The following is a 7,812-nucleotide window of genomic DNA, read 5'->3' as shown; positions in this document are numbered from 1 at the left end:
CTTGCAGGCACTTGGGTTCAATCTCAGTACCACGTGACTCTCAGTATTCCCTGGTAAAGTTCTCATGCCTCCAAGCATTACCTACCTGGACCAGGGGACACCCCCCCCCCCCCAGTACCACAGGACCTGAGCAGCAGCATATCCTTGGGCCCTTGTCTTGAGCCATTGGTCCAGTTGGTCAGGTATTACCTAGAGTGGACCAAGAACCCCCCAATACTGCTTGGCAGCTCTGCAGAAAGAGAGAGAGAGAGAGAAGATTAATATCAGTAATGATCATGAAAATAACAACTATAGCTAACTTTTATGACTGTCATAAAAGTCATGTAACTATACTCTCTCTTTCTCTCTCTAAAGGTCTTAATGTCCATCAGATTTGCAGAACTCAATTGTTTGTTGTCACAAAATGTGGCCAGATGGGTATCTCCCCTCAAGCCATCATTCTACTTTGTCATCTTCCTTTTGTTTATCTGGTGCTAAATTGATTTGATTTATCTCCACTTTGTTTCTCATCCTGTGGATTAGTTTTTTTTTTTCCCCAGAAAATGAGTGCACTTGAGTACTGATACCACAGGGCCACAGCCAGGATGTGACGTGGCACCAGATATGATGCAGAGGCTAGTGAGGAGTGAAGGTTGATAGTTTCGGAAGCTTTTAGTATTGTTTCAGTCAGGCGGAGGTACTCAGATTCCTATCCTCCTCTGCCTACAGAAAAGCCAGCATCCCTTCCTTCTGCCTATTGGGGCATAAAAACCTGAAAATCAGCCTCTGTCATTTAACTCTCCCCCTCACACCAAGGCTCCAGATTTGGAATTAAAATTGAACTCCACCAGGCCAAGAAAATGGTGAGAGCTCACCAGTCCAATTTGAGTTTTTCTGCCAAGGAAGCAAAATGCCAGCCTGTGTGGCCCAGTGATGTTTGACTTCTAAATCACCTGCAAGAGGGGAGGTGGCTTAGAGATGCATTGCTTACTTCGCATGTGTAAGGGCTTGAATTCCATCCAGGGCACTGCAAGAAACAAAACAAAACAAAACAAAACAAGACACAAATCATTTGCGACATTTGACACAGGCAGAAAAAAGAAGTCCTCAACAAACATCCAGACTAGTGAACCCAAGTTAGTTCAAAATATTTTTTAGACTTTATTTCTTTCTGTGAATTGACCTCAGACTTTGTTGTATCCCAAACAAGGAAATCAGCCCTGTAATTCTGTGCCACGCCTTATTTTGGACCTTATTGTCATTACCTTCTTAGTTTACTTACTCCTTCTAACACACATCTTGGCACTCACTAACTTTTGGCTATTTCCACATACTATTCAGTTCTAGAGAATAATGTCTTGACATCACTGAGGAAAATTTTTAATGAGTGGCTCTGAATGCCACTCATTTGTCAGATGTTGATTCATAAGTTTAGCAAATATTTATTTATCTTCCTACCTATCAGGCCCTGTGCTGAGGATGGAATAAACCTGGAATTAGGACTTACCACATTCCTGTCCTCTTGAAATGTTGAAGTTAGGTGCTAAACAGTTGCTCTTGAGCTAATCTTGCAGGGTAATTTCATAGAATTGGTATTAATAGGGCTGTAATGATGGAGTGAGGGACTTTCAGGAAAAGATGATCTTTAGGACTCCTCTGTCCATTTTTGCTCCTTCCTGAAATGTTTCAAAAGCAAAGATAAAGTCTTTTTTTTTTTTTTCATCTTATGGTAAGCTTTTTTGTTATTTATTTTCTTTTTGGTTTCATTTTGGGTATTGCTTTGGGGTTTTCGCAACGCTAGGAATTGAACCCAGGACCTCACACATGCCAGGCAAATGTTCTAGTGTTGAGCTGCATTCCCTGCCCTTGGTTGTGTTTTTTGTTGTTTTGGTTTTGGTTTTGGTTTTTGGGTCACACCCAGCCCCCTCAGGGGTTACTCCTGGCTCTATGCTCAGAAACTACTCCTAGCAGGTTAGGGAGACCATCTGGGATGCCAGAATTTGAACCACCATCCTTCAGTGTCTAAGGCAAACGCCCTACCGCTGTGCTATCTCTCCGGACCCTGGTTGTGGTTTGTAAAGTATTCACCAATGTGACAGAAAAAAGTGGGAGAGGAAATTAGAACAAACCCAAGTTTGGCAGTTACAGAACAGGAAGAAGAGTGAGAAAGACCATGAAGTAAGGCTGGTAGTGTCTCAAGTGATAAAGCACACCTGTGGCATGTGCAAGGACTTGGATTCGATTCCTGGCATCATGTGGATCCCCAAGTGCTGCAAGGTGTGGTCCAGGGGACCCTCAAGCACAGTATAGTCAGGCCTCCAAGAGAGCATTCACCGGGAGTGGCCCCAGGTTGTCCCTAGAGCATTGCTGCCAGAGCCCCTCTAAGAGAGAAAGTGTTCAGATCCTACCTTACCCTACTAGCTGGGCAAGGCTAGAGGCTTAATCCTTTGACAGGGCATAGAAGGTTAAAGCAGTTTGTGGAAAATGTGGATGCGGTACCTTAGACCCTTTACAACTCCTAGAACTCCAGAACATTGGCCTCTGTCCTCCATTATTAGGAATGGATGCTTGTGGGCCTGACAAACAGTAATGAAAAAAAGATGCCAAGTTGTTCATATCAAAGACCATATGCAAAATATGAAAGCCAGACCAAAGGAGTAAGGCTTACTGATGGCATCTCTCTCTTTCTCTCTCTCTATCTCTCTCTTTCTCTCTCACATACACACACACATACAGAGAGAGAGTTTCTCAGAATCTCCAATTAGTTTTTCAGAACCCCACACTTAATAAAAAAAAAGTAAGTAATGGAGGGAACTAGGAACATTGGTGGAGAAAAGTTGACACTGATGGTAGGATTGGTGCTAGAACATTGTATGCCTAAAACTCAGCCATAAATAGCTTTGTAAATCTCAGTGCCTTAATAAAAATAAGTAAATAAAATAGATAAACTAAGCAAACAGCATTGGAAGGATTAATCCTCAGCACTACATGTTGCCCCAAGAACCACCAGGAGTGACTCCCAAAGCATAGAACTTGAAGTAACTCTCCAACACTGCAGGGTGTGGAGGAGGAGCAGGAGGAGGAGGAGGAGGAAGAAGAAGAAGAAGAAGAAGAAGAGAAGAAGAAGAAGAAGAAGAAGAAGAAGAAGAAGAAGAAGAAGAGAAGAAGAAGAAGAAGAAGAAGAAGAAGAAGAGCTGGCCCAGGAGGAGGAGGAGGAGGAGGAGGAGGAGGAGGAAGAAGAAGAAGAAGAAGAAGAAGAAGAAGAAGAAGAAGAAGAAGAAGAAGAAGAAGAAGAAGAAGAAGAAGAAGAAGAAGAAGAAGAAGAAGAAGAAGAAGAAGAAGAAGAGCTGGCCCAGGATTCTAAGACATTTGAACTGAACTAATAAGAACAACATCCCTTCAATAAATGACTTAACAGAACTTGAGATAAATGCAGGAGGTCCAGGTTTAATACCAAGCACTTCATAGTCCCTCAAGCATCACCAGGAGTGACTGAATCAAAGAACTGGGATTTGTTCCTGAGCGCCACCAGGCTTAGTGCAAAAAAAAAAAAAAAATGACACAAGGATCTGGGAGAACAGAAGAAAGCTGGAAGTGGGAAAGCACAGGCACTGTGTGCTCAACATTCTGAGTTTGCTCCTCATCACCACATAACCTGAGCACCACCAAGTGTTTCCAACCTCTTCCACAAAGCATGGTACAGTGGGAAGGGCACTTGCCTTGCATGTGGCCCACCTGTCTTCAATCCTCAATACCCCATATGTTTTCCCAAGTAACTGACAGTAGTGATCCCTGAACACAAAGCCAGGAATGACCCCTGAGCTTCACCCCTGTGCCCCAACTCCTCCAAAAAGAGTAAACATCTTTGGTTTGGAGGTGGAAGACTTCCTTGAAGTAGTATTTAGTGAAGGGAGCACTGAGCCACATGGAGATGCAGATTGGCTCAGTAATAGCAGGACTAGGCACTGCCATGGTCTCACCTTGCTGTGCTAAGGGATCACTACTGGTGCGACTCGTGAGACCATATGTGAGGCCAGAGGGTAAACCAGGATCAGCCATATGCTTCCTGTTGGACTATATCTTGGCACCTCCACTGTCATTCTTTCTTTTAGTTTTGTTTAGTTTTTATTTTGGGGGTATGCCTGATGGTGCTCAGGGGTTACTCAGGGCTCTGCACTCAGGGATCAGTCCTAAAAGTGATGTATGGGATGTTGAGATTGAAGCCAGTGAGCTGAGTGCAATAGAAGTACCTGGACCATTGTACTATTGTTTCGGTCTCATTTCCACCATCATAGTTACTATGAGTAATCTGCGTCTTTTTTATTCTTTTCTTCTGATTAACCTGACTAGAACTTTATCAATTTTCTTGATCTTAAAAAAACAATTTTTGGTTTCTTTGACCATCTTTGCTGTTTTTCCTTTTTCCACTTCACTCTTCTTCTCTAGTGTTCAATTCTTTATTTCTTTCTTCTGCTTACTTTTGTGTTTAATGTGCTCTATATAGAGGTTTTGGAATTCCATTTAAGAACTTAAACTAGGGGCCAGAGTGATAGCACAGCAAGTAGGGCATTTGCCTTGCAAGCAGCCAACCAGGGTTTGATCCCCAGCATCCTATAAGGTTTCCCGAGCCTGCCAGGAGTGACTCCAGAGTGAGGAGTGATCCCTGAGCACTACTGGGTGCTCAAAAACATTTAAACTAAAAGCAAAAAATAATTCAGGAGCATTTGTCATATGTCATTCTCTGTATGACAGTTCCATTTTGAAAGGTTTCCTGTTTTTTTGTGTTCTTGTATTTGAGGGCTATGCCTGGACCAAACTATGGTAGATCCAGGTTGCAAAGCGAGTGCTTTACCTTCTGTATGATCTCTTCAGCCTCCATTTCAAAAGTATTAAGTATAAAACATAGAGAATAAACCACTCATCTTAGACACTTATTGAGAACCTAGAACAGGTGTCCTCAAACTTTTTAAACAGGGGACCAGTTCACTGTCCTTCAGACTGTTGGAGGGCCAGATTATAGTAAAAACAAAAATTATGAACAAATTTCTATGCACACTGCATATATCTTATTTAGAAGTGAAAAAACAGGGGCCGGAGAGATAGCATGGAGGTAAGGCGTTTGCCTTTCATGCAGGAGGTCATCGGTTCGAATCCCGGCGCCCCATATGGTCCCCTGTGCCTGCCAGGAGCAATTTCTGAGCCTGGAGCCAGGAATAACCCCTGAGCACTGCCAGGTGTGACCCAAAAACCAAAAAAAAAAAAAAAAAAAAAGAAGTGAAAAAACAAAATGGGAATAAATACAATATGTGGCCCTCAGGCCGTAGTTTGAGGACCATTGACCTAGAATATTAGGCATTATCCTAGCACAAAGTAATGCATTTAATGAGCTTAGTTCTAGTTAGAGGGCATGCGCAATAAACACACAGGTATGTAGACCTCAATATAGACCTGAATTTAGATATAAAGATCTACGTTGGTTGTTAATAAATGCAGTGGAAATATATAAAACCAAGTGAGGGAAGAGAGCTGATCAGGCTGGTGCAACATTTTCTAATCTATTTCCCCTTCTCTTTCCTTAGTTACTGCGATTACCTAAAGCAGGGGTCTCAAACTCGCAGCCCGCGAGCCGTTTGCGGCCCTCTGTACAACATTTTGTGGCCCATGGCCAGCCTTCAAATATCGCAATATTCGCGATTATTCGCTTACCGAATAATCACAATAAAAATCGCATGAGTAAGAAAAACATCGCATTAAACATTCGCATACCCCAAGCAGTTCCATTTGGGTATGCAAATGTTTAATGCGATTTTTTTGCAATTTTTTTTCTTACTAATGAGATTTTTTTATTTCGAATATTCGGTAAGCGAATAATTGCGAATACTTTGCACCTAGCGCAGACGTCATTTCCACTGCTCCTGCCCGCTGTCCCTTGCATTATCGGAGGCCTAAGGGAGAGAAGTTTATTACAGAATTAGATTTTGTCATACCTTCATCATGACTTCATCAAAGCCTGCAGTGAAGAGAAAGATTGATGACGAGCACAGACAATTTCAGAAAAAGTGGGAGACGCAGTATTTCTTTGTTGAGCATCCCCACATGTCTTATTTGCTCAGAGAAAGTTGCAGTGCACAAGGAATACAACTTGAAATGCCATTATTCAACTAAAGATGTTGAGGAATGTGCAAAATATCAAGGAAATGAGAGAGCCAAGCGGGCTGCCAGTCTTAAAGCATGTCTAATGAGGCAACAAGATTTATTCAAGAAAGCAACCAAAGAGAATGTTGCATCAGTCAAAGCTAGTTACATGGTTAGTGAGATGATTGCTAAGGCAGGGAAACCATTCACAGAAGGAGAGTTTGTTAAAAAAAAAAAAATGCATGTTACAGGCTGCAAGTATTATCTGTCCAGAAAAGAAAGGTCAGTTTAGCAAAATCAGCCTTTCTGCCAACACTGTGGCAGAGCGTATTTCTGACATGTCAAGTGACATTTATCATCAACTGTGTGAGAAAGCCAAATGTTTTGATGCATACTCAGTTGCTCTTGACGAGGGCACAGATATAACAGACACTGTGCAGCTCACAATTTATGTCCGTGGTGTTGATTGGAATTTTGAATTGACAGAGGAGCTGCTCACAATAATTCCAATGCATGGCCAGACCACTCAACAGGGAAAATGTCCTGAAAAGATTTTTTGAGTTGAGAGAAGAAGTGAAAGCCTTCATGGAGAAGGGTGGGAATGCTGTTTCTGAGTTGAGTGATCACAAATGGCTCATGGACTTAGCTTTTCTTGTTGACATTACACGTAAGCTGAATGTACTAAATAAGATGTTACAAGGCCCAGGGCAGCTTATCAGTGCTGCCTATGACAACGTGAGAGCATTCTCCACAAAACTTGTGTTATGGAAATCCCAGCTCTCTCAGACAAACCTTTGCCATTTCCCAGGATGCAAGGAACTTATGGATGCAGGCATACCATTCAGTGGTGAGAAATATGTTGATGCTATTTTTAAGCTAGAGAAGGAATTTGATCACAGATTTGCAGACTTCAAAAAGCACAGAGCCACTTTCCAAATTTTTGTGGACCCCTTTTTCTTTGATGTGCAAGATGCCCGTCCTGTGCTTCAAATGGAGCTCATTGACCTGCAATGCAACTTTGATCTCAAAGCCAAGTTCAGGAGATTAGTGGAAAAGCAGACATGCATGGGCAATTTTTGAGAGAATTGCCCCCAGCTTCCCTGACCTTTCCCGAATGTTCAAGTGCACCATGTGCCCTTTTGGGAGCACATATTTGTGTGAAAAGTTATTCTCCACATTGAACTTCAGTAAGTCAAAGTACAGGTCTAGACTTAATGATGATCATCTTCAAGACATACTGAGGGTCTCAACTGCTTCCTCTCTAAAGCCAAATGTGGTTCAGATTTGTGAGAAGAAGCGCTGTCAAGTCTCTGGCAGCAAGGAATAGGCAAAAGATGCCATGTTCAGAACTGTTCATGATCTTCACTCACTATTCTATTCATGTTCAGAAGAAATAATTAAAACTGTTAATAATGATGTTTGAGGACTTTTTTGTGAAATCCCTTATGCGGCCCTGTCTCACCCCGACTTTGCTTCCTGCAGCCCCCAGGTAAATTGAGTTTGAGACCCCTGACCTAGAGTCACAAATTGATTGGACAGGGGATCCCAAAAAGTAACGAGACTGAGACTGCTCTCAAGACCTGTAAAGGGCTGGAGAGATAGCATGGAGGTCGGGTGGTTCGCCTTGCATGCAGAATGTTGGTGGTTTGAATCCCGGCATCCTATATGATCCCACAAGCCTGCCAGGAATGATTTCTG

Source organism: Suncus etruscus, chromosome 18, assembly GCF_024139225.1.
Source record: "Suncus etruscus isolate mSunEtr1 chromosome 18, mSunEtr1.pri.cur, whole genome shotgun sequence".
In the NCBI taxonomy this organism is placed as follows: domain Eukaryota; kingdom Metazoa; phylum Chordata; class Mammalia; order Eulipotyphla; family Soricidae; genus Suncus; species Suncus etruscus.
Note: the sequence above shows the minus strand (reverse complement) of the source record.